The sequence below is a fragment of the Melanostigma gelatinosum genome (genome assembly GCF_949748355.1).
Source record: "Melanostigma gelatinosum genome assembly, chromosome: 10".
Lineage (NCBI taxonomy): Eukaryota > Metazoa > Chordata > Actinopteri > Perciformes > Zoarcidae > Melanostigma > Melanostigma gelatinosum.
In genome coordinates, this window is record NC_136643.1 from 5,668,346 (window position 1) to 5,681,136 (window position 12,791).

Here is a 12,791-nt window from a genome sequence, read left to right on the forward strand (position 1 = left end):
GTCATTGGAAGTGAGGATGAAACTGGACTGATGGAATGGACGGTGGTGGAGTTACTGTAAACAGTAGGCTAATGGTGCGTTCACACAAAACGCGGCGCGAATTATTCGCGCGAGTAGATTACATACAAAGTCTATGCACAGACGCGATGCGCCTCGATTGACGCGAATTTGCGTCAAACGCCAAATCGCCCCAAAAGTGTGAGTTGAAATTTTTCAACTTCCGACGAAATATTCGCGTTACGCCCCAGCGCGATAGCCTATCAGCGTTTAGATGTTTCTCCTGTCATCACTGATTTCCTGCCATTGTTGAATCAGGAAATAAATACTGTTGCCGTGTTCACCCAGAGCTCTACGATACCTCATATCAATAGAGACCGGACCAAACTATGTGTATAAATGTGTGTGTAAACCATACGGTACAAACTATGAATAGACGCTGCCGTATTTACGTCTAGATGACGTTATTCTGAGTGTTGGTGGAGCTGCTACAATGTTAGCATAGCCTAGCACCGATCCATCCGAGCTCCATTGAGAAGACAAGTACAAATCTGCATCATTACGTAGTTATTTCGGAGTCCCTTTTTGTCGACAATGTTATGAACCCAGACATGACGGCGTTTAGTTTCCCGGGATACCTGTGACTTCCATAACACGTACTGAGCAGAAATAGAGGTTCTTTTTTCCATGGTTAATGGCGGACAGTTGAATGGCTTTCAGGGCGATAAGCCACGCCCCCTCTCCGGCGTGTCCAGCGCGATTCACGCGAATGAACACAAATAGTCCCAGGCGAGACCGGTGGCGCGAATGATGGCATAATGCCATCTGTTGTACAAAGATGTCTATAGTTCTTGATTATCTTAAAGAGCAGTGTGTAGATTTAGAGGTATTTATTTGCAGAAATGGAATATAATATTCATATGTTTTAATCGGTGTATAATCACCTGAAAGTAAGAATCGTGTTTTCGTTAGCTTACAATGAGCTGTTTATCTCTACATCGGGAGCGGGTCCACTTCACGAAGTCCACCATGTTGCACCGCCCTGTTTCTACAGTAGCCCAAACTGGACAAACTATACACTGGCTTCAGATAGGGTCTTTCACGTTTTTACGTTATCTAAAGGCCACCGTGGTTCTCCGACCTGCTTGGAAAGGGAGGCGTGATTCAGGTATTCAGTTGATACAGTCTACAACGTCATCACTAGAGGCCACTATATACAACTGCTCCTTTAAATTAGACTAATTTGCAATGAGTTCTGGGTAAATTTCGACCATTCTCTTTTTTCAATAAAAAAACACGAGCTGCGTGCTCAGCACTGCACAACAATTACACGAACATTTCAGTGAAGCATGTAAAAAATACAGAAAACTTCCAGTAGCATTACATTTTCTGATGTAGTGCAAAACCTGCAGCAGAGCTGAGATGATGAAACATCCTTTTGTCCATTCTGTCTGTCAAAAGTCTAAACAACACAACGTCCGTCTGCTGTGGACCAAACCATTGACACACATCATGTTGTTTTTCTAAAATGCTTACATATTATTTACATGCAATACCAAAATGATGGATTGTAAAAAAAATTGCACGCAGCACACCAGGAATGAAGGCCTGAATTTTCAAAACCCTAAATATAGCATAGAGCCTACTTCTGCAACAACAGTGGCTCAAAAGCTACATTATAAAGCTGATGATTGAATGAAACAATCATTGAAATGTTGACAAAAAAGGACTGCCAGGGCTGGAAAAGTCATGAGATGTGATGTGGACGAGAACATGGGGCCATAATGCAGAAGGACTGTATGTTGTTTCCTCTGCTGTGCCTTTTTGTTACTGTATTTGTGTATTTTATTTTTACACATTGTGTATGTTGTCCACATATGTTGGATTATTTGTTGATCACTAGCACTCTCATGCAACATTACTGTCACTTCCTTTTTCTTCGACTGTTTATTCTATAAAGTCAAGATGACTCATATGTTATGTTATGTTAGTTACTTTATTTAGTATGTTGCCAGAAATGTACACATTCATAATATTGTAGAGGGTTTTTTTTTTACTGTAAAAGGAAACAGAATTATAAAAAACTATGGATTTCATATTGTATGCTGGTAGAACTGAAACTCAAAAAGTAATGGCTTTTTTTATGCCGTCAACTGTTCGTGTATTGAGAGTCATTGGGCTTTGGTTGACTATTCTCTTGGATAAAAAGCCTTTGCTAATTGTGGGGCCGTGTTAAGAATTTAGAAAAGTGTAGGTCAACGCTTGTAAGCAGTTGTGAAAGGCACAGGATAGTTTTCTCACACAAATGAAAACGATTGCTGACAAAAGGTTACTGGTCGGTAGGGCTGGGCGATATGGCCTAAAAATAAAATCCGATTCATGATTTAAATCGATTTTTTCCCCCACAAATTTTTGCAGATGACAGAAGCTGTTGAAAACAATTTTTTATTTTATTTTGTGATGATTTTCCCTCGTAGGTTGATAAAAATAAAGTGCAAACAAAACCTGAACATTGTAGAAAGGTGCCTGTAGTATACAAAAAGTATTTGGTCACTCTTTTGTTTCCCTGAATCATTTAAATATAAAATTAAATTAAACATAACATTAAATGGCATTAAATAGTAGCCTTCCATTGTAAACAACTGTGCAATTGTAACTTTTTACAGTAAGCTTTTCTAACTGAATACACTGATACAAACACAGCATGAAATAAAATGTATGTGACCCTTTAACATTCACATTTTCAAAAGTGCAACATCTGATCTAACATCAACATAACATATTTTGCACAGTAAATAAGTGCATGTAAACAAAATCAAGTGCATTCACAACATAACCAACAGTATTAAACAGTAGTGCATGTTTTTTCTAAATATTTTTTGCCAGGAAGACAGCGTCGCTTGTGCTCCCGCGGTCCTGCTCCCTCCTCAGGGCGCAACACTTCTCCCACTCTGCGGCATGCCTCTGTTTGAGGCTGTTTGTTCTGTGTCAGATGACACGAACCCGAACCATTTCCAGACCACCGAAGACACATTCTTCCCTCTCTTAAGAACGAGAGCTTCACTGCTGGCCGCCATTGTTTTCGTTTGTAAACAATGCGCGCGCACTCAACTACGGGGGTGGGGGCGATTTTCTCGATTTTCAATAAAACACATCGCCTTAAAGCACACATTCGAATTAATCGATTAAATCGATTTATCGCCCAGCCCTACTGGTCGGCCTTTATTTTTGTGAAACTTTCTCGTGTTGGACTGATCTAAGGGCATACCGGTAAATATCTTCTTGAACCAGCAACCATACTGTTTTATATTGCACCATTTATGTCCAGCAATGTTCAGTGCCAACACAATAGAAGTGTGTCCTATCAGAGTGCGGATGTTGAGGTGATGGATGGGCCGGAGTTTGTGTCCCGTCATAGACCTGCAATTAATGTTTGCGTTTATATTAATCGTAACCACCAAGTGTTTTAGTGGCATAAACCTAACCACTCTTTAACCATCATTTGTTTGCCATAACCACAATCCTTCCTTAACCTTAACCAACGTTACTGAACCCAAAAAAAAAGACTTATATCATTATCACAGACGTGTGTATCAACGTTATGGTGTTTTAACCGCTTTTCCCATTTGGAAACTGTATTCTCTTATGGTCTCCTGGGAGAAAGTTTGACCCACCCATCCATCCACCCCAACCACCTCCCTACATGACTTTGATTTAATTCATTTGTGATATCAAAAACATACGTAATGCAGAAGGAAATATGCTCCCTCGAAAACTTAATTTACAATGCATGTATGGAAACGTAATTTTTAGAAGACCAGGCTGCCTCATTTGGAGTTGTGTTTCTGACCGCCTGATGAATTTATATATATTCATATATTGTTTTTGGTCTCTACCAACTCCTGAGAAAAACATATGGCTCTTAGCTGCTAAATGCTTCACTATGTTCACTAGATAGTGGATATCAGGTAGTAGGCAGGAGGTTTATCAGAGCTTTTGGGGCATCTGTGGCTCAGTCAGTAGAGTGGCGCGTCATTTAATCACGAAGTTGGCAGTTCGATCCCTTGTTCTTCCTGTCTGCAGGTGGAAGTGTTCTTGAGCGAGACACTGAACCCTGGGGCGCTTAACAGCGCTTAAGAACCTACTGCTCTTGAATGCTTAGGATACGGTTAAACGCAGAGGTAAACTTCATGTATGTGCCGATAAAAGTAAAAAGTTTCTAAAAAAGCTCAGGATGGGCAGGTCTGAACGGGAACTGCAGAATCAGGTAATAATTCTCTCATACAAAGTTCAAACATGAAGAATAAAGGCAACATTTTGTTCAGCTATTATATATATTGTTAGTTAAATCTATAGCAGTTCATCCTATTTCATGAGCGATCTTGTTTTTTGGGTGTAAAAGTTCATAATTCATTCGACTTCCCCGAAATAAACAGGAAAGTGCAGCGGAGTGAATTTGGATCCTGCTGCTTAGCTTTACGGGAGAAGCAGAGGCATCTAAACTGACTGTAAACTGGCTGTCACAGTCACTTATGGCCTCCCTATCCATCGACCTGATGTTGTGGATGCGCTGGCAGCACAAACAGAGATGGCCCAGAGACTGTCTCCCAGTGTTGAAAACAGTTAGCAGCATTTAGCCACATTAAATGGAATATTAATGGGTTTTCAGAATGAGACTACCGAGCACCATTAAAAGCTCAAAGTGAGTTGATGTGCAGATATAGATTTCATTACCTCCATTTACCTTGCCTTTTATTCACCCGCTGACAGTGGTAAACAAATAGCAAAGAGCTTGAAAATGAGCGATTCTCTATCCCCCTCACACAAAACATTTATTATTTCGGGTAAAAGCGGTTGTGACGTTAGATTTTCCAATCAGCTAATCTCGCAGCAGACTGCCTCTGCCAACAACACTTCAATGACGCTACCTGTCCTGAGGAAAACATTCAGAGTGAAGGCACACGTCCAACCGACTCAGCATAACGCGGGCCGTCGCGAAAATGACGCCGGACACCGGAGTTCAAGTCAGCTCCAGTATAAATGACACGAGTTCTGATAGAATGCAGGACAAGGAGGGGTTACTTTATTCATAATTAAAGGTTTGCATCTTCTGCACGACATGCCTCGGCAGCCGCGCGGATGAGCGGTGACGGCTTATGCTAATGGTTGTGTACAGTGACGGCGGATGAGCTCAGTCAATCACAAACACCTCTCATCTCATAATCACAAGCCAGAAGCAGGCCAGGGATGCCTGCTAGAGGCGCCGTGGCACGACGCTGACAAACATAATGATCAACAGCCGCCCGACGATCGGCGACAGCAGATACGAAAGACCTGAAGAGTATGTCGTCACCGACGCTGCACCCGCGTCTCATTTCAGAAGTAAGCAAACACGGGAAGATTGCCGCCATTTAATGACAAAAGAAACCTCAAATCAGGTGCAAAATGAAAGTTTCCTGATGCCTTTACACAAAGCAGAACCAAATCTGTCAGAGAAGTCTCTAATTCCCTGCTGTTGGGAGGTATTTTTTTGGTGGTAGGGGTGTGGGTGGGGGGGGGGGACACAGCAGCAGCAGCCACAGTGGCTCCCTTAGCTCTGGCCATTTCCATAAACGCTGCTGGCTGTCTCACCTGCACCAGAAACACTGCTAGGTTAAATGCCCTGGCATATCATTTCCCTCCTTCCCTCCCTCCCCCGTTCCGAAACCAAATGTTCACTACCAATGCAGCCCTGCCTCGGAGAAAGAGAAGGAGGAAAGCGGCTACGAGTACAGAGCTGAGATCATTGACAGCTTGACGTGACGGAGGTCAATTGAAATAACAGGTTTTTGTGTGTGTTTATATTCAAAAATGGGCCACTTGTGTCGGGGCTGTTCTTGGCTTTCGGCGGGAAGGAGGGGAAGCTGGGGAGCAATGTGGCTACAGGGCCGCGTTGAAAGTGTGAGGCCGACACACACACTCGCTCACTTTAATGAGCAGGTTATGCTAAGGCACGGGCTGCTAAAATCTGTAATTATAATCAACTCACCTCTCCCCCTCATCTCCATCTCCCTTCCCTCTCTCTTCCTTTTTTTCTTCTTCTTTTTTTCCCCCGCCTACATCAGTGAGCAGGCATCAGGGAATCCTTCACTAAGCACCGGAGGTAATGAGTTTATTGATTAACATGCAGAGATGAAGCGGCTCGCTCAAATTACTGTTGTTTTACATTATTAGATGGACTCGGGGCACTCCAGAGCGCTGCGAGACCGTTACCTCATGGCAGTCCCAAAACTCACATATGAGTCAAATCTATTACTCAACATTAAGCAGAAAAATGCTTTGCCAGACTGCGTGCAGTGTTTCGGACCGTTGAGCGACCAGAGATGCTTCGTTCATGGCCAGCTAGTTTCCAATAAATTAGCAGTACTGTGGTGATCTTTGATGAACGCCGCTTTCCGTTTTCAATGCGTTTGTTTTTATTTGTATGCAAGGTAGGGTGTGCGCTCTGTCAAGACGACTGGCAGCTCTGCATCTGGCAACCCATCTGGATGAGGAAGATCACATGTGACCCACATAACTTGTGTGTGACCCCACTCTCTCGCTCTCTGACACGTCTCAGAGTCCTACAGTAAAGGCACCAGAAGTTGTAAGAAGTGGCAGACGATTGTTGGGATTTATTTGGATTGACAGAATCGATCGGACTAATCAAATTCTGCACAATTTAAAACGGGTTTCAACAGTTTGATTGGGACAGAAATGAACTCCTCCCAAAATACTGGAGGAAACTTTTCGGCTTCATCTAACTAAAACAAGGTAGATGAAAGGTTTTCTTTTACCATGATGAAGTGGAAGTGCGTCAAATCTGACTGACATTGATAAAAGTAATTTGTACAGACACGTAGGTTATTGAAACTCTCATTCTTTCTCATTCCTTCATATTCATAATGCATTTGCAAATATTTCTTGTTCTGTATATTATATAAAGGTGTGTTTAAAACTTTGAGACATTCTTTGCAAAATAGTAGAGCGCAGTACCAGCGAACAGCAACTGATTCTATCCAATAAATATTTTTTTTATAACCAGGTCAGAAGTTTAACAGCTTGTGTGTTTTAAAGTGTTTCAGATAATGTGACAATTACACTGAAATCTTTTAATATACCTAATAGCGGGTGATGCTTATTCTCATTCCCAGGGCGTCGTATTGCAACCCTTCGCGTCTGATACCGACGCAGTCGAGACAATGCTCCGGAAATGTGATGACAAAGACCAAAGAAACTCACACTGGGTGGCAGAAAGTGGAGGTGGATGGGTCAAACAAACACAGGACAATCAAGCAGGAGACCGGAGTTCACGTCCCAAAGTGCTGTTGAGTTATTTTAAAGTTACGTTTATGACATATTTTCCGTACTTCTTTGACTTTGTTTGCATTTTACTTAGTTTAAGTACAAATATTAAGCCCAACCATGATGTTTTTTAAACTCAACGAAGTGCTTTTGTTGTCTAAACCTAAACAAGTGGTGAGTTTGAATTCACAACGTTAACCATGTGTTTACTGCGACCGTGTGCTGGCCATGTTATGTGCGTTAGAAAGCAGCACCAAGGCATCTGACAAAGTTGAAGACCGTGTTGCATCTCAAAAAAGCATTGAGTGAATGACAGGCAGCCTTATTGTGAACAGAAGGTCGCCGGTTGGAGCCCCGGACCGGAAGCCCCTCAGATCTTCAAACAGCTCGCTTCTCCGGGTCCCCAGCACCAAGCTCCGCACCATGGGCCTATGGAACAGTCTCCCTGACCACCTAAGGGCAACACAGACACTGGTCTCTTTTAAGACTGGCCTAAAAACCTTTCTATTCAGGAAAGCCTTTCTGACCTAAATCACTGTCAGTTATTTCTTTTTGTGTTTCTGTACATTCACTGGTTTTTATTATAGTTTATTTTTTAACTATGTTTTAACTATGCTTTTTACTATGTTTTTACTATGTACTGGCTCTGTGGCACTCTGAGATTTTTTTAAATGAAAAGTGCGTTACAAATAAAATGCATTATTATTATTTTGATCTAATTTCGGGCCAGGAAAGTAAAAAAACTTGCCCGTCCCTCTTTACTACCAATGAGCTGCCCCAAACCCCAAACTGCTCCAGTGGAACTACACACTTGCCACCATATTAGTCTGCTGGGCAGCTTCCAGGTGTGAATGTGGAAAAACTGTTACCCGGATCAATAAAGATAACAAAAACTTGGGTTAATTGAGCTTAACTGTTCCAGCTCAGCGACACTGGATTTGATGACCATTGTTCGATCAGTAATTTAACAAAATGTCTCTTCCTTCATAGTGGAAGGCATACACGGAGAAAAGTCCCACCGCTCTATGACACCCCACCCCCCACTCCCTCAACAACACAAACACATAAACACAAATCCGTTTAAACAGCCTGTCATGTACTCTCAGCGCATCACACGCTCATCCTCCAGGAAGGTTACCCACGCTCACCACTCAGCCAGAGGGGAGTCCTTCAACTCGGGCTTTCCCCCCCTTTGCCACCTGGATGCTTCTTCTGAAGGTTCCTGGCATGTCAGGGCCGCTATGAAGATACCAGCGAAAATGGCAGAGCAAAGGAGTGCGGCGTCAAATCTCTCACCGTCGGTGCCTCTCTCGCGCCACTTTGATGTGATGGCTGCTCTTTGCTTTGTGATGTGGAGGAGCTGTCAGATTAGCGGGCCTGTCACGGCTCTGCCTGCTTGTCTGTTGGGCTTGACAGAGCCTGTGATGGAGCTCAGACTAAACAAAAGGGTTATCACCTAGCCTGCGCCCGACTGCACCGCTCTTTCATATGTACGAGGGGAAGGGAGGAGAAGGCTTCCATCCTTCCACAGCAGAGGAGAAGAGGAGGAGGAGAGCACGTCACCCTTCAGCCGCCATCAGAAAAAGATGTGAGCGGGAGGGGAAAACGCAAGCGATTACGAAATCAGTTTATCTACTCCTGGATCGACATCCACTCAAACATGTAGATACAGATACAGGCGTGTTTACAGTGCACTCATATTCACAAGAAGAGAGACAGAGCATGTGAATTTGTTCCATACAGGAAGTCCCCGCTGCATGGACTTCCTTTTCAACACATCTGTTGGTTGAAATGAGGCATAGAAAAAGTGATCATTTCTCCTGACACCTGGCGCCCACAGTCTACAGGTGCAGTGTGTGTGTGTGTGTGTGGATGTTTCAATGAGGTGAAACAACACTCTAATGAGGAGAGAGTGATCACCGCTGACTCACGCGGTAATACGAACTTCCCTGCTCCCAAGTAATTTTTACTTCCTGTTCGACTTGTGCTGTAATTAAAGAGGCCGGCGGGGGTTCTCGACTGCGGTCGCTGCAGTTACCGTGCGCAAATGTGGACAAGTTCAGCATGAAGAATGCACAGTGCACATTTTACACATCGCCATCTGTAAATCTAAACAAATGATCGGAGAGATTGCCTCCAGCAACGGATAAATACAACCCATCCGGGTACTTGGGAAGCACAGCGGACTCTGCTTGTATTTTCTATTAATAACTGCTGGCAATGGAGAGTTATAAATCTTCATCCTTCAACGGTAATGTTTAGATGGCCAAATGTTCTAACATCACTAATGACACAACAAGCTTAGAGAAACGCGTCAGACATTTTTAGATTTGGTTACTTGAAGTGACTTTTCCAGTACTTGACTGTGATTTAACCTTAATCTTCGACCTGAGACCAGCGTGCGGGGCTGTCCCCTCTGGGGCGCGCAACACCTCGTGGTCTGCCTGAGAGGCAGCTGAAGGGGTTTGATGAAGATCATTAAGAGCCACACACCGGTGAGGTCTTCATCAGCTGACAAATTATGAGAGGATTTAGCGGTGCGAGAGCGCCGCTTTCTTCTCCTGTCCTCCGCTGGACGAGACATCTGTTATTTGAATAACGGTTTTCAAACAAGAGGGAAGAAGTTGTTACACCCAACGCTGTCTCAGCGGCTGATGACAGAGAGCGAAAGAGAGGGACAGACAGAGCGAGTAACAGAGAGAGAGAGAGCATATTGAGTAGGTTAATCGTAAAAAAGAGTCTGAATTCCAATGGCAGAGGAGGAGATAATGAGGTGTTTTGATGTGACACGAAAGACAGAGGGATCTAAGAAAGGTAGTCAGCTTGCGCTGTGCGGCTGCACCACAGGTCAACTTGCAAACACGCACATTCCCACACATAAATGCACAAACACACCTTCTATAAACTAATTGCACACACTCAAACCTGCACACAATACAGGACTTGGGGCCCTGTCTGTCTCATCTTTCTGTCTCTATTTTCTAGCATGACCCAACTGATCTGTAAAAAAAACACATTCCCACTAGTCTCTATGAAAAACTTTGTATCCCTGCTGACTGCTGAGTATGTGTGTGCTTAGGGTACGCATTAAAGAATATATGCATGGGTGTTTGTGTGTGTATGTGTGTGTACGTCTGCGCAGCTACATCTGCAGCATTTCCATTTTGAAGACGTCCATCTTGGCAGAGCGGAAGCGTTCTGACTACCATTTGTAGTCCGAGTAGTATCGACCAATCACGTTAGAGAAGTCTTTGGTTGAATGCAAGTAAACCAAAAGCAATATTGGAAACCATCAGTTATTGTCTCACAATGATTTCGCTTTTTATTGGTTTGACATTAGCTTGCAAAAGGCGACTTTTGAAACAATCCGGTTGAACCCGTCGCCTCAACTCCAGTAACTCAAGTCATTAATTGCACTATAAGCAGCGCACTACACCGGATCCCCCAAAACATTGGACCTTGCCCCAAAGAAGCTTAGCTGTTAGCCGTAATGTTTTTGTAGAACCGGGCACAAAAAAGTATCGTTTGACTGGAGGAGTTTCGATACAGTTTGGTACTGTGTTATTTTGGTCGATACCTTGAAGGTATAGAGTACCAATACCTTTGAAGTACCCAGACTTAATTCCCATGTATTGATGTCTTCTTTCCAATTCTTATTTTACTCTGCATTGACATGATGCAAGAGTTCTACAGTTCCAGAAGAAAGATAACATGGATATAGTGGATAAAAGGTTGGACGTCTCCTACAGTACATGACCTTTAAATACTGGTTTAACATACCGGTACATTTGTAGGCTACAGAGAATACTTTACGTTATGTTACACTATGCCCATTTTCCTCACAAATAGTATTACTATTGCGGCAGTCGGGGGAGGCAGCAATAGAAAACTATACATAATGAGAGCTGGCAATAATGACTCATTTGAAAATGATCAAATTCTTGGAGCCTAGTGATGTTGTTGGACCTTTTTTTTTGCTATTTAGGCTGTATTTTCATGTATTTTTAAAGTCTCGTTTAGACACATGGTGATAGGAAATGGTGAAAATAGAGGGTCGTAAAAACCATAACTTAATTTGCCGAAGGCCTCCCAAACACCAAATCCTCCCCGGGGAGGTTTCATCATTAAACAAGCAGGCTAACCAACAGGCCGATCTCCTCTCTCCTCTTCTCTCTGCCTTCTGTTTTTTCCTCCATCTCGGCTTTAGCCATGTGATTAGCGTTGACATGTTTCACCAAGGATACTGTGCTGGGTCCATGACTGGCTTTAGATAGGATCTAATAGGGGTCTAATGGGGTCAGGCTCCCAATCGACAGTCTATTCATGAGAATCAATAACTACACCATGCATGAGGATTGTAAGGTGGGTAAGGTGGATATCTTAAAAAAGAGAAAAGGAAGAAGGAAGGCAGAGAGGGCCAGGAAGGAAGGAGTGCAGGGAGATTTAGGCTTTAGGGGATGCAGGGCCTTGGCATGGTAACAAAGGCACCAGCGTCCTCTCATCTGTCACGTTAGCTGTGTAAGCATTGTGAGCATTACTCTCTCGTGATGATGAGCTCTTTGATCTTTAATGTTTGTTTTTTTTGGTAGGCTAGTTGAGATGTTTCATCTGTGTAACATTGTCTGTGTAACATTATGACAAATCATAATCGAGCATGAGAGCATGCACGCCTTAATTCCAGGCTGCTGTGGGACAGTGAAACAAATCAGGCCCAGCTGATGTGTGTTTACCTTCCCCTAAGCCCCAGGAGACTTTGGGTAATTGAGCATGAGCAGATCAGCAATAGAAAACCCATTTAACACGGAGACAGACACACGCCTCCAACATGCTCCGCTGAACCAGCTAGCAATGAGACGCGCACACACTCCACTGCGCACATCCCTGTTGCTCACTGACGATGAGGTGCCTTGCCCCCGGAGGTAACGGTGCGTTAAAGTGTTTACAGTCATGTTATTCCATTGAACGTAAAGCTACAGCACGTAACCTGTTAGCTTAGCTTAGCAGAAACACTGGAATCGGAGGGGAAATAGCTGCCCAGTACCTCTACAGCTCGCTAACGAACACCTTGCATCTCGTTTATTTAATCCAAGTGTAGAAACAGCACATTGTGGTTTTATGAGGGGTTACGTTTGGAACTATTTCTTGGGCAGGCACACTGATTCATTGCTGGTTGCCTTGTAACCACATGGTAATGACAAGACTCCAGGAAGTCACTGGTCACCAAGCCAAGAAATGGTCCGCTGCACAACTCCTTATAAGAAAATAAGAGCATCATATATATAAGTATGTTTTCTTTAGTGTATAATCACCTGAAAATAAGAATCGTGTTTTTGTATCTGTTCTGTATTCTGTATCCTTGCCAATAATGTTACACTGTTGTGTTTCAAAAAGCCATGTATAACAAACACATTACAAAGCAGAGTGATGCAGAATCTCAGTCTCAGTATGCACTCGTTAATCTGAATAAATAC